This window comes from Marmota monax, unplaced genomic scaffold (assembly GCF_021218885.2).
Source record: "Marmota monax isolate L192 unplaced genomic scaffold, Marmota_monax_Labrador192_F-V1.1 WCK01_AAM20220418_F8-fsc00022, whole genome shotgun sequence".
In the NCBI taxonomy this organism is placed as follows: domain Eukaryota; kingdom Metazoa; phylum Chordata; class Mammalia; order Rodentia; family Sciuridae; genus Marmota; species Marmota monax.
In genome coordinates this window covers 5,947,865-5,961,023 of record NW_026695215.1, presented here as the reverse complement: position 1 = coordinate 5,961,023, position 13,159 = coordinate 5,947,865, and positions in this window count along the sequence as shown.

Genomic DNA, 13,159 nt, shown 5'->3' with positions numbered 1-13,159 from the left:
AGTGTGAAGAGTCCATGGAGCCCTCCTGCTCAGGTCAGGGGGGACTGTGGGACAGAGCCTTGAGTCAGGAGAAGTTGTTGTTTCAGGTCAAGCCTTTTGAAGCATCAAGATCTCCTAGTAGCTGAGTGGTATACATACATACTTACAGCTATCGGATGTGTCCTGGGCTCTGATATTTGTCCCAAATTTGAGAATGCATCACAGTGGCTGCTTTTCTAGGAACACTGAGTTCACGCTGCTCTCATTTTCAGAGGGAGGTTAACTTTTCCTCTGTAGAGAAGGGGGTGTCACTCTATCCTACGTCTCCCTCCTCTTTGTCCTCTGGGACTCTCCATGTTTCACTGGGCAACTCCCTAAACCTCTCTAAGGCTCGTTTTCCTCAAACATAAGAGTTTGCCCACTGTACAGGATTGTTCCACACTTTATGAAAATTAAAATCGAATAAAATCAAGTGAAAATCTGTTGTGAATAACTTTGAAAAAAAGGCAAAATGAAATGCAGATGCCTATTGCATTACCTTATGTTCTAAAGATAAATATTTTAAAAATGAGGATGGAGGGTTTTCTGAGCTAGTATACATATTGATACATAATGATGGTTTCTAAACCTGACAGGAACTGGAGTCAGACAGCCTGGGTGACCTTGGGCATGTCCTTCAGTTTCTCAGTCCTTTTTTGTCATCTGTGAATTAACGTGTTTGACAGAAGGACCTCCAATGTCCCATTCGGCTCTGAGGTTCTGTGCTTCCAAGACCCACTAAGAATCAGAGTTGTAAGAAGCCATATATTTATGGTCAGCTCTTCCCTAGATGACTGTAAAATGTCCAAGACAAGTTCATGTGAATAACTTTGGCTAGAACTTTGTCACCAGGGCTAGAAATCTCTTTGAGGATAACCTGAAATATCTCTGGGCATCCTGGTAGCCAGCATTTCCTTGGTTCTCAATTCCAAAATATTCAACTATTAAACACTTTTGTCTGAAAATTCACATTAGCTGATCAACTAGATACTGTCTAGAAAAAATGCCAAATATTTTGCCTTATTTAAAAAATTGTCCTGGAATTCTCTTTCAAAAAAAAAAAAAAAAAACAAGCATGAACATAAACTCTAATTCCATATTTGTGAACTTCTTGATTTCACCAATTTTTAAAGTTTGTACATTAAGAAATAACTTCATTGTAAAAGTCTTCTCTTCTCCCTACCTAAAAATTTTGTTTTCATTTCAAGCGAACCATGAAGACAAGCTGTGTGTCTTCAGCCATTGTCTAAAGAGTCACTCGTGAATGCCTTCGGTTTTCTGAGACCTGCTGTATTCTCCTAGAATCATGTATGACTATTTTTGTAAATTTTATTTTCGAACTTTAAAAAGAAGCATTTCCCAGAAGCACCTATTTAGTGGGGATTTTCAACATAGGAGGTTTGGTTTTTTTACTACAACATTGGTGAAGTATTTCAGGAGAAAGGGACTGTGAATGTTCTAGCTCCTTCTTATTAGACAAGCACCTTGGAGAGCTGGGCTCCTGGCAGTGGCCACACCAGAAGCAGAATGACAGAGTGGCTGAGTGTGAGCGTGAGGCCTTGTCACGTTTGAGTTAGTGCTTCTTAAGGGGGACATGAGTTATTCTGACCACACTGGTGGTCACCCTGCCTTCACTTAAAGGAAATAATTTTCTTTGCTATGGTAATCTAGGTGGGTGCAGCTGGCTGGAATTGAAGTCTCACAAGATGAATGTGGCACATGGCGTGTGTAGCTCTCAGCACTGCGTGTGTATGAGGATTTCCACCTGGGGCTCTGGAGCAGGCGAGTGGAACTGGAGATGAGGTGAGGCACCAACGGGCAGGAGCATGGCTCCCTCACGCCCCTGACAACGTCTTACCCAAAGTCAGTAGTTTTAACCTGGAGGTTTTACACAGCATGGATGGTGAAAGAAGATGAGAGAAAGAGAAGGATGTAAGGTAGAAAATCATAGGCAGCTTCAGATTTGTTCTAACTGCAAGAGAAACAGAAGAGGAGAAAGCAAGAGACCACAGGATAGGCATGGGCTGATTCGTGTGCTGATTCTTCCAGCAAACTGAGTGCTCAGAACTGCTAGTTGCAAGGGATGCCACAGTGAGAAAATAGACACCTTGGCTGCCCCCGAGAGCTCACTGCCAATGGGCAGGCCCCTCTTGGAAGGCAGTAGGTGCTTCTCACATCCTACTTCTTGCTCAGAGAGGCTCCTGACCAGGTGGGTCCTCCCAGAATGTGTTTACGTGAGCAGAGAGTGTTCACCCCTGAAGGTAAGCACGCTTGGCACTGCCTCACAGTGGCTCCCCAGAGTCAGGGGCAGCTTTCAGTTTTCCTAGTATGAAGTACTTTTGGCAAGTCATGGGTCATGATTGATTCTGCTAACCAGACTTGTCCATATACTAGCCTTAAATGGAGTTGGAGCCCTTTTAGAGGGTGGTAAAACAATTTAGTCCCCTGGCACAAGGATGAATGAGTCAGATACAACTGGGAAGTAAGCTTTGGTGACTTTCTTCTGTCCCCTCTGGCACTGACCAAATGCTGGCCTTTGAGCACTCATGCTGAGCATCACACTGTGCTGCCCTCCTGGGTCAGATCCTCTTCCCACAACTCCATCTGTTTTCCTTGCCTCTTTCCCAGATCCTGCCAGCCTCTTGCTAGGCAACAGGAAGCATCTAATAAACTGCTTGACCAGTCAGTGGTGGACACCTGGCTTGGAGTGATGGCTTTCCTTCAGCACTGTTGATGCCTCAGGGCCTATGTGAGTTAGTAAAGGGGGATTTCAGGCAGAGCCAGAGAAAGGGCAGAGGGCTCTGGGTTCTACTTAGTTCTTTGCTTATTCTAAAAATGCATCAATCTATTTAGGGAAGGTTCTCACATGCCTATGATGACTGGAGAAAAGGTGGAGGCATCTGGTGAAACTTCTCATTCTCCGCATGTTAAAAAATGCCTATTTATACTGACACTCCAAAAGAAATGCTAATAGCCCAGAATGGACTATTGACTTTCTTAAGGCACTTTTTCCATGCTAAACTGGGTAAGTGCACCTCACACATAACCACTTGTCAGATTCTCCCCATCCAGGGTTGGACTTTTTAAAACTCTCTGAATGAAACATGGTTCTGATTTGAGCCCCATCCCTAGTCCTCTGCTGTCACTCCAAGCCTTTAGGCTCTCCAGGAACCATTGGATAGGACAGAACACCTGCATCCCCAGCACTGGGCTCCCAGATGGACCCCAAGCACAGTGACTATGAGGACCCCAAGGTAATTCTTCTGACCACTCATTTAGAAATGAGTTTGGGAAATAAAGTTTTGATTATTTATTGTCATATCTTTAGTCTTTTAAAAAGCTATAGTAACATGGGAAGATCAAACAATATACTTTTGAACGATGAGTGGGTGATAAAAGAAAGTAGGGAAGAAATTTTAAAATTCTTGGAATCAACAAGAATAATGATACAGTATGAGGGCAGTTGTAAGAGGAAAGTTCAATAGCCATGAGTGCCTACATAAGAAAATCAGGAAGATCCCAAGTAAACAATTTCCGATGCATCTCAAGCCCTAGAAAAACAAGAACAAACCAATTCCAAAACCCCGGAAGGAAATAATTAAAATCAGAGCTGAAATCAATTAAACAAGGATAAAGTGGGAATAAAAAAAATACAAAGAATCAATGAAACAATGAGTTGGTCCTTTGAAAAGACAAAGAAGATACATAAACATTTAGTCAATCTATCCAAATGAAAAGAAAAGAAAACTCAATCTAATAAAATTGAGATTAAAAAAGGAGAAATCACCCAGACAGCAGAAATCCAGAGGACCATTAGGGGCTATTTTGAAAACTTATACTTTAATAAATTGTAAAACTTAGAAGAAGTGGGTACACTTCTAGACACATATGACCTGCTAAAATTGAATCAAGAGGACATAGAAAACCTAAACAGACCAATACTAGCAAGGAGATAGAAGCCATAATAAAAAGCCTTCCAACAAAGAAAGCCTAGGGCCAGATGGATTCTCAGCTGAATTTTACCAAACTTTTGAAAAAGAACTAGTCTTTAAAAATTTTAATTTGAACAAAATGGTAGGAAATTGAAATTTGAGATAATGCTCATTATTTATAGTGATAAACCTTTATGTGCAGATACATGCTGCATTTCATATGTTTAAGGTTATTTTAACTATTGTTGATGGAGTATTTTGCCTTCTCAAGTTCTTCAGACACATTTCCTCATTTGACCACAGCAGCTCTGTGGTACACATTATAAGCTTTACTTTTCCCTGGGAGGAGGAACAGATCTACATATCTCCTTGAACTGTGCTAGCTATTTTCTTATATATGAAATAGATAATAAATATTATATTCAAATGAACAGTATGATATGTACATATCCCATCCACATCCAAAGAGGCTCGGCCTGTGGGCCTGCTCAGAGGTGACTTCTGCCACTGGGGTCCTCTCCATTCAGAAGCCAGTTGGCCTATGGCAGCCCCAGCCTCTGAAAGTCTGTGGTAGAGATGTGGAAGGTTGCAGGTCAAAGGTTGTCACATGCAGTGGATCACTGCCCACCAGGGTCCTCGTCCTTGTTTCTCTGAAGGCACATCCCTGTGTAACGCCTGGGAAGCGCGAGTTCCTTCTCTGTGCTGTTCTGCTGGATTCAGTCTACTTTGTAATCGTGGATTTTGTGACCCCTCTTCACACATAGCGCCCCCCCACCCCAACCTGGAGATGTTGGCTCCTGTCTGGAAGGAAGGCGAGGGACACAAGGGGGACATCAATGCCAACCTCTGATTATCACTTTCACAAAATAGAATCAACTTCTGTGCTGTTCTCAGGCTAAAGTATGGCATTAAAAGACTTCAAATTGGAGAAAGTGCATTACAACATCTCTTTTTTTAAGTGAGATTTTTGTGATCCTCATATTTTGAAAACATATCTGGTCCCTGACTTCTTGTCTCATCTTCCAAAACTAGGATTAGCCAAGGCTTAAGTGGATGAAGTCATCTTGGTTAAAAGGAGTAGCACATTTCAAAGCCCACACATGTAAAGCCATTTTGCAATGATTATGACTGTATTTAGCAAACTCTTGCCAATGTTGTCAACTCTAGTCTTCACTGAACATTTCAACATGGTGCCCAGGGGGAGCCTTCAAGCCCGACAGCCATTTCCGTTCCTCAGAAACAAGAGGAGGGATTTAAAAAAACAAAACCAAAAACAAACCAAAAAAGAAAAAAAAAATCTGAGGTCTCCTTTCAGATGTAGAAACAAAGGACTGGCTGGGAGGTGCTTCCAAGGACAGGAAGCAGGAGGACCTGGTGGATCGCCCAGGAGGGTGGCCCTGTGGTGAGGCCACCCTTACCTCACAGAGATGAAGATGGTATTCTCCAGCTCCACGGCATGTTCCCTCTGTGTGACCACGATGGTATGGACTTCACTTCCCACTGCACCTGTGTCCAACACAGACATGGGCACTACCCCCACCCCCAGTGTAGGCACTGAAACGATTTCCCACTAAGCCAGCTCCCCTTCTCCATGATCCCTGTGCCAGAGCACTTTAGAAATGACACTGGCACTGTTTAAAAACCAAGGAGTGACACCCTTTGTCTGTAACGTGCAGAGCACACAGGGCCCCTCTGTGGAGTTTATCCGTGAGACCTCCTTTGTCCCACGGGCACCACGAAGCTGTAAGGTTCTCCTCCCCACCAGGCTCCTGGAGGGCCGCCGGCGACACCACCAAGTGGAAGCTGACCAGTCCTTCCATATTTGCGCCTCCTCTTTTCCCTCTCTGCATTATTTATTAAAAGACACGAGGCCTGTTGGGGCGACCTCATCAGGATGGAGAACATGGATTCAGTGACTTGTGCATAAATCTGCAGCTTAAATGAAAACTGTGGGGAAACTTCAAACAGGAGCGGAGACGAAGGGCCTCAGAAGTGAGGTGTGCCCCTCTCTGGTTTCAGTTCAGAAGAAGAGATGTTTTGTAAATATTTTCGTTTTATTCTCCAAATGTTTTTTTTTTCTCCTCTCTCTCTCTCTTTTAAAGGTAAATGCTTTTAGAAACCCCCAACATGTCTTTTCTCATAAAAGCATAGGGCACTTTGCTTAGGGTTAGTTCTGTCCCTCCTTCAGGAGGTGCATGTGGGGTGGCTACGAGGTGAGGGCTGGCCGCTTTCTTTTTCTTTGCTTTGATGGATCCCTCCTCTCATAAACCATCGCCCGGCTCATAATTATAATGCAAAACAGCATCCCCACAGCCTGCTTGGTGCATTTCAAATCTGAAGTTCCTTGAAGTTCTAAGGATTTTTAAATATTGATATTCATTAATTGTGTGGCTTTTTGTGACATAAATGCATATTACATACTTTTATGTGCTGGAAACAGCTAAAAATGCCAAGTCACAAATGTTTACATGGCTGTTATGGAAAATGGTACCTTGCTAATATATGTCTGCTTCTTCAATTCTGTTAGCAGTTGTAAGACAGTCGGGTACCACCCGTGGGATCTTGTGCCCTCATGAAACACAATTACAATGAGAATATCTCATTATCTCATTGGCGTTAGCTTACTGCTCTGTTACCATGGTTTCAAATACACAGAGGAGTCTGAAACTAAGAGCGCTGCTAACAAAGAACATATCCTCGTACAATGACATCAGATCATGTTAGACAGAACAGACTTAATTAAATACCCCCCGACGGAGGCCAAAATACAGAAGTTGGGTCTACTTTTAAAAAAAGGAAGCCAGCCATTTAAAAAAACATTCTGCTTAATTTACTCGGGATTTTTTTTTTTTATTATTTCTTTTTAACAGCAACTACAAACCCCGAACTCAGATCCCATTTTAATATTCTCTGGTAGTGATTAGGAGTGAGGGAAATGGAGAAGCAGAAGACAACCGTCAGAAAACAGTGGAGTCAAAAGAGGTTTTCCCTGAGTGTCTGGCCCCGGAGCTAGTCAGCCTGCAGATGAAGCGTGGGGACACTCCCAAGGGCACAGACTATGGGACCCTCTGCCACCAGGGGCCTTTGGGCTCCGTGGGAATTCCAGATTCCGAACGGCGATCTGGGTCTGCCACAAAGCCACAGCGTTTCACCCTCTTTTCTGATGCGTCGAGTGTCTCACTTGGCAAGACTAGAATTAAACTATTTCTCATGATGGGAAACAAGTTGATTTTATTAGAAGAGAAATCACAACTCTGGACTCATGGGCTTCCTGCCGCTGCGCAGCTTGCACTGTTTGATTGATCTCCAGCCCCTGGCTTACTCTGCACTGAGCAAAATGCTCCGTGGATGCAGCCAAGGTGGCTTTTGTTTAAGCAAACCTTTAAATACAACGGCACTATGACAAGTCACTTAGGTTTGGAGTGATCCTGGTGTATCACCATTTTCTTCCAATGGCCTAGAATAGTGGCTTGCATTTTTCTATGTGGTACAATTAATTTCCCTATTACAGAAATCTCCCGGGTCAACGTGAAGCTTTCCACCCACCCCATACCACACACACACATACACATACACACACACACACAGACACACGCACTAGAATTATAGCAGTAAAAAAAATTTAAATCACTTATAGGCCCTGGAGACGATCGAGTGACATGATGTGACAATAATGACATCCCTAGTGGTGTTAATTGATTTTGTCCTGGTAGAGAGGGTAATTTGGCTTCCACGGTGACTGCAGATCATGGACTTACTGATTGGTCTGCCTAGGTAGTATTACCATTAATGAACAGAAAACACACTTTCTCCCTTAAAAGATACCAGTCATTACAGGGAGGGAAGAGGGAAAGCCATAGGCTCCTAATCATTGAAGGAGAGTTAATTCTGAGCTGTTGGCATTAAAAGGGGATATATATTAAAAGATTGTGAATTAGCAATTCAGAGTCTCACTCCATAAAATCCAGCTGCTTTTCTGCTACCTTAGAAAGATCTGTGAATAAGTCAAATGATTTGTAAAGTGTTCTTTAACAGAAAAAAATAGCAATTGGCAGCCGCATGTGCTGTGTGATTAAAAGTGATACATCATCTGTCAAGCTGGCTACTTTATTGGTCCACATTCCTTTCTTTATGGCTTCTAATTGGTGTGATTTTGAAAATATTTTTTTAAATGAAAAACACATCTTATTCTAAATGTTGTATGTGGAATAAGATATTCAGATAATTCTTTGATTTTTAGAGAAATTAAAGAGATTTGGGAGTCATTCAAGCTAAAACCAAATAATTGAGATCATGCAAATTAAAATTTTATCTCTAATCAGTTAAAGGCACCACTACTTTGTTACCAAGCTTGGAAACCTGGGTGGCGTCTGAATGCATTTCTCACCCTGGTTCCACCAAGGCCACGTGACATTGTGCCTATGGGCTTTTGTTCTGCCATAGCAGTTGGTTTTGGCTGGTGTCCTTTGGCTGGATATTTGTGCAGTACCAGTTAAATACTTTGAATCCACCTCTACAACATACCTTTTAAATAGCTCCTTAATCTGCCCCTTTATCCTTATTGACATGCCACTACCTTTGGTGAGATTTGAGTGAGCTCTGATTTAAACTCTAGTTATCATTTTAGAGTGTTTATTAGCTTTTTATTCTTTGTTCTTTTTTTTTCCTAGTAATATACTTTTTATTAGTGCATATTAATTATACATAATAATGGGTTTGTTGTGATAGATTTGTACATGTATAGAACATTTTGATCTTTTGCACCCCAGAACCTCTCTTTCCTCTCTTCCCCCAGGACTTCCTCTTCTCTGATGCTCTCCCTCCTAGAAATAGATTGGTCTTTCTAATTTCAATCTTTTCCTACTCTAACTCACACTCTGCACTCTAGGCACAGTTAGTTTTTATATTTATATAAACTAGTTTTGAAAAGCCAATACACAAAGCACACAAATTCTAGGTCTGCAGATGTTTTACAGGTTTCATAGAAGCCATAGAGCCTGAGGTGAGGACTTTTTTACTGTGGTGCTTGGGACTGAACCCAGGGCCTCGTGCATGTGAGATGGGAATTTTTACGCAAGTGATTTACTGAGGGAGTATGCTTGACTACAAGAAGCAAGAGAGGTGGGAGAAGAAGTTGTAAAGTACTTTGAAGGGTCTGAGATCTTCCTTACTTTCAAGCTAACAAGTTAGATACAGTTTCACCGATGCTGTTAGGTTGTGGGTCAGAAATAAAGCGCTTTACTCCTGACAGCAATAGCAGTAGCTGAAGTCTCCACATTTGCACTAGTTTAATGAGCCCAGATCCTCATAAGCTGATGTACACAGTATTAGGTAATGAATGCTCTGCACAAGTAATGGGTTTTGTTACAGGAAGGGAGCCCTAAACTCAGGGAACCTGAATCTTTTAAAATAGGCAATAACCAGCTTTGAGTTTCACCAAAAAAAGAGATGTTATTTTTCCTTTCAAACCTTTCCTTTGTTCCTGGGTGATACTATTTTTTAATCTTCCAAGACCATTCACTGCACAAACATCCTCATAAGAATAGTGGACACTCAAGGCAGTCTATGCCTCTGGCTTGTGAGATGTACAAAACTGTGAAAGACCCATGAGAAACTGTCTCCCAGAAAAAGGATTTAGGTCAAACTAAAACTTAGCCTGGTTGTGATCCAGTGGGGAGCTCAGGAGTGGGAGCTTAGTGGTCTCTTGAACAAGGAGGCTGACATTTTGCGTCTCCATATCACTCAACCATTGGCCATGGGCCACGCTGATAGGAAGCCATAACCTCCTAAGAATTTCCAAGGAAAGTCACTTCCCTCACCCTAGGATACAGCTGTCAGTCATAGCCATCATTCACAGCAGCTGAGGAATAGACATAAGCTGAGTTAAGGAATCTGGGTGGGATACCAATAGTGTCTACTACATTGGTTAATTAACACAAAATGAACTCACTCAAGTAACCAGAATTCAGTACAGGAAATTGAACTTTAAGAACTACTGTCAGCCCTCTTTTCTGTTTCTTCTCTTGTTATTATCATACCTCCCTAAAGATAGCTACTATCCCAGCTATTATTACCATAGTTTTGTGCCTGTGTTTGAACTTATACAGAAGAAATAATTCAACATGTACTCTTTTGTACATGGTGGTTTTCATTCAACATTATTTTTGTGAGTTTCATCCATATAGTATGTCCAGAAGTGTTTGCACCTTCTTTTGGAATTCATCAATTTTTGTGACTCTTTAATATTTCATTTTGTGGCTATATGCCATGTTTTTCTATTGTTCTGTTAATAGGTATTTAGTTCATTCTGACTTTTGACCATTATGAATAAGTCTCCATAATATTCTTACACACGACTGTAATGTTTACATTCCTTTTAGATACATAATTTAGAATGGACATAATTTAGAATGGATTCATAGGGTGAACATCTTCAGCTTTAGTATTTACTTTCAATCGTTTTTCCAAGATGGTTATCCCAATTTAGACTCCTATCAGCAGTGTGGGAAAGTTCCATTTACTTCATAGCTTTACTATCCCTTGATCATTTTCAGGTTTTTACATTTTAGCCATTTTAATGGGTATGTAGATATATTTCATTGTAGTTTTAGTTTTTATTTCTCTCATGACTAACAAAGTTGAGAGCTTTTTTTATATTCTTTGATAATTTGAACGTCTTCTTTTAAATGCTTATTTCAAATATTTTTGTCATTTTTCTAGTGTTGTATTTTTCTAAAAGACTTATATTTGGGATATAAATTTTTGTCAGATTTTATCTATCTATACATATATATGTATGTATATATGAAATAAAGACCTTCTCCCACTCTGTAGGTACTTTTTTTCATGCTTTCAGTGATGAAATTTGGTGAATACATATTCTTAATTTTAAAGTTATTTAACTTTTTTTTACAAAAAATGATTTTTAATTTGTTATTTTAAGTTGTACATGATAGTAGAGTGTATTTTGACATACTGTATATACATGGAGTATAACTTATTCTAATTAGGATCCCATTCTTGTGGTGTACAAGGATGTGGATATTACTGGTGATGTTTTCATACATGAACATAAGAAAGTTAGTCTTAACTATCTTACAGCATAAAGATATAATTTTTTGTTCTCATTTCTAAAAGTATTACTGTTTTTCATTTCACCTTTATATCTACAATTCACCATTGACTTTGAGTATGGTATGTCATAAAAGTCAAAATTAATTTTTTTCAAGAGTTATATATTCAATATTCATATGACTATCAGTCGACACACTAGTATTTTTTTTAAATCCTTCATTGTAAGTGAAATGACCATAAATGTGTAGTTAGCTTCTGGACACTCCATTTTGTTCTAATGATTTTTGTCTTTCTTTGGCCAGTCCTACATTCTATTAATTATTGCAGATTTATGGAAGGTCTTCATATCTGGTTGTACAAGGTCTCCAGTGTTGTTTTCCTTTTCAAGATAATTTTAGATATTCTTTGTCCTTTGCATTGCCAAATAAAATTTAAAATCAGCTCATTAAGTTTTAACAAAAACAAAACAAAACAAAATTAAGCTTTGAATATTTCATTTGGATTTACTGAATCTACTAATCAATAGGGGGAATTTACTTCTTATAAAGTTAAAATTTTAAACCCATGAGCATTTTGATATGTTGAATTTCTTCATAATTGAGTTCACAACCCTTTTTTTGAGGTCCTCTTCAATTTTTTCTTAATCATGTTTTGTAATTTTCAATGGACAGTCATGTCCATCTTATTAGGTACAGTTTTATGTATTTAATGTTTTCTTTACACTATGAGAAATGTTTTTAAAATTTCATTTTTAATTAGTTGCTGCTGGAAGATAAAAAATTAATTTTAAACATTGCTTTTGAACGAAATTATCAAATTCTTTTTTCAAATTTTAACAGTGTTTACACATTCTTTTGCATTCTCTTGTCTGGAAATAATGCCAATGTACCTTGTTTTTAATCCAAATAAAATTCACATTTTTCTTTTCTTGTCACAATAGCCAGCGTTTTTAGTACAATGTTGAATAAAAGTAAAGATGGTATATATCCTTCCTTCATTCTTTAGCTGAGAGAGGCTTTTCAACATTAAGTATGACTTGTGATGTTTGTTCAATTCATTCATTCATTCATTCATTGTAAATGCTCTTTACCAGATTAAAGGAATCCCCCACTCTCCTAGTTTGCTCAAAACTTTTAATGTAAATAAATTTGAGTGTTTCCAAATGTTTGTAGAATATCTAGTTTGAAGATTATATTATTTTTTCTTTTGTTAATATTTATCATACTGGTTTAAGTATTAATGTGATCTTGCATTCCTGGAGGAATATATCATAAACTTAACCTGGTCAGGTTTAACATATTATAATATATTTTTAATATATTGCTGCTTTCAATTGGATCTTTTTAAATTTTTTTTTAGGATTTTAGTACCTATGTTCATGAAAGAAATTTTTTTCTAATTTTTATTCTTTGCTTACAAGGTTTTGGTATCAGGTTATAACTAACTCAAAAACAAGTTGGGAGAAATTTGGTTTCTCTTCTGTTCCCTGTGAAAGTTTGATGATTGGTATTGTTTTTTTTTTTCCTTAAATTATTGACAGTTTTTAATTACTGAAATAATTTCTTTAATAAATTTAGAGTTAGTCAAATTTTCTGTTTCTTTGTGGGGTCATCTTTCCAAATGCATTTTACTTTTATTTGTAAAAAGTTGTTTATAAAATCTTCTTGTTTTAGTGTGTTTTGTCCACATTGTAATTTCCTGATATTGTAATTAGTGCTCTCTCCTTTTCTTCTTGGTCAGTTTTGGCAGAGGTTTATTGAGGATATTGTTCTTTGCAAGGAACTAACTACTGAATTTTTAAATTTTCTCTAGTGTATATTTGTTTTCTATTTCATTGATTTATGTCTTTATCTCTTTTTAATTTGTCTTTTCTCTTAAATTGTGTATATTTTGATGTTCTTTCTCTAATTTTTCTGCCTTTTTTCTTTCCTAATATTTACATTTAAGATTATAATTTTCTAAGTACAGATACCTCCTCGATTTAGAGTGGGATTATGTCCCCATAAACCCATTGTAAGTGGAAGATATTGTAAGATAAAAATGCATTGAATACACCTAACCTGTAGCTTAACCTAGCTTCTCTTAGAAGTGTTCAGAATACACATTAACTTATAGTTGGACAAAATTGTCTAACA